At 42.4% G+C, this 2,177-nt stretch overlaps 1 pseudogene; it reads left to right on the forward strand.

Moving 5' to 3' along the window:
• The first annotated feature begins 208 nt into the window (after positions 1 to 208).
• On the forward strand, positions 209 to 327 carry LOC145416846 (5S ribosomal RNA; annotated as a pseudogene).
• Positions 328 to 2,177: the final 1,850 nt, after the last annotated feature.

Genomic DNA, 2,177 nt, shown 5'->3' on the forward strand with positions numbered 1-2,177 from the left:
ACACTTTAACATTACTGTACAACTCGGGATCTTGCCGAGTTGGAGGGATTCTTGCCGACTCTCTTTCTCTCACATGTGCATTTTTGGGAATTTTTGAATTTTGATCTTTTAAATGAATATTTTGGTGCCATCCCGAGTTGTAGAGGTTTCCGACTTGAGGGATGCCGAATATATATATATATATATATATATATATATATATATATATATATATATATATACCACGTTGTGTACACCGCTTCCCGTCCGATCAGCGAAGTTAAGCAACGTTGGGTCTGGTTAGTACTTGGATGGGTGACCGCCTGGGAACACCAGATGCTGTTGGCATCCCTACGTGTCAAGTGGGGTTGGTGGAGGATTAGTGCCCCTCCCTGTAAAACAATTAACTCTAAGCCATTGGCCACCCCGTCTGGGATACATGGCGTCTGGCAATGATGATGATGATATATATATATAGAGAGAGAGGGACGCAACACACTATGGCTAGGAACAAGAAGCTAAGGGCTCAGGCATACATCAAGACCTTTCGTTATGAAGGGGTTGATGAATGCTGTCAGTCTGTTTTGTTCCTATTAGACAATTTTATTCAGCTAAGGAAAGACTTTGAAATAAGGGAGTTAGATATTGTCTTGATATTCCCTTTCAGTTCGCAATGTCTTTCCTGAACTGAATAAATTAACTGTGAGGCGTCAAGAATAAACTAGACATATAATTTGAATAAAGAGATTCACTGAAGCTGCCACAAAAAGAAGATCTAAACTATTTTAGATTAGTTTGTACACGCACACGCACACGTACGCACGCACGCACGCACGCACACGCGCACGGGCACACGCACACGCGTGCACACGCACGCACACACACACACACACACACACACACACACACACACACACACACACACACACACATACACACACACACACACACACACCGGGCAAAACATCACACCCCGCCGTGCCATCGTGTGCGTGGTTGCAATAATACGCCATGAGACTGAAGAAATTATCAAAGCTTGCCTGGTTTCAAGACACAGCATCACGGGCGAGTTGAGTCATCCCCCCCTCTCCCCCTGTGTGGTTGAGCCTCATAACCACACCGGCTATTCATGCAAACTTCAAATTCAGTTTTCCTGTCGCAAGTTTGAGGAGAGTCGACGGTGGATGAGACTGGCGGGATGAAACTCTTGCCACGGCGTTGGATGAAACTCGCGGGACTTCTTTACCGGAGTTTCCTTGGGACACATTTTTTACCTGTGCAAACTGGGTTCATTATGAGTCCAGCAGGTGCCTCCCGTGCCTTGCCTTGCCGCCACTCCTTCAGCTCTTCATAATTTCCACTACTAGTACCATCACTACCACCAGCTACTTCACCACGTCACATATAATATAGCCCACACCACCACGACTATCACTTACTACTCCATCACTTTATAAATTTAACCTACACTACTACATTATCACCAACACCAACTACTACAACTACTACTACTACACTGTTTTTTGTATGTAATTTAGCATTCTCCACCACCTCCATTATCACCAAATACTTCATCGCTTTATATACACAATTTAACCTACACCACCACCATCACCAAATACTACTATTTTCATAACCACTTTTAAATATATAATTAAGCATTCATCACCACCTCCACCACCATTACCACCAACTACTGTTTCACCACATTATCATAAATAATTTACCCTACGCCACCACTAACAACAATAATCTTCACCTCATTACGTTACACAATTTAGCCTACATCACCACCACCACCAACAACAACTACAATTACTACTCCACCACTTTATGACACACAATTTAGCCTACACCACCATCATTATTACCAACTACTTCACTTCATAATATCTGATTTGACCTACACCACCAACACCATCCTACTTCAGTATTTATGAGCTCTATCAAAATCATCCACTTAAACCCTGGACTAAGATTCATATATTTTTCATGATTATAGTTGATATGTGAAAAGGTTATATTCAACTTTAAGAAGAATCTTGAAAGGGGTTCATATGAAAAATCAAGAGCTTATGTTCAAAAACTCCTTCCTAAACTGAAATAATATCGAATGGAGGTAAAAAGGAATGGCGCGCGCGCGCGCGCACACACACACACACACACACACACACACACACACACACACACACACACAC

The sequence above is a fragment of the Coenobita brevimanus genome, chromosome 107 (assembly GCF_032717465.1).
Source record: "Coenobita brevimanus isolate Jiangsu-jjx chromosome 107, ASM3271746v2, whole genome shotgun sequence".
Taxonomy (NCBI): domain Eukaryota; kingdom Metazoa; phylum Arthropoda; class Malacostraca; order Decapoda; family Coenobitidae; genus Coenobita; species Coenobita brevimanus.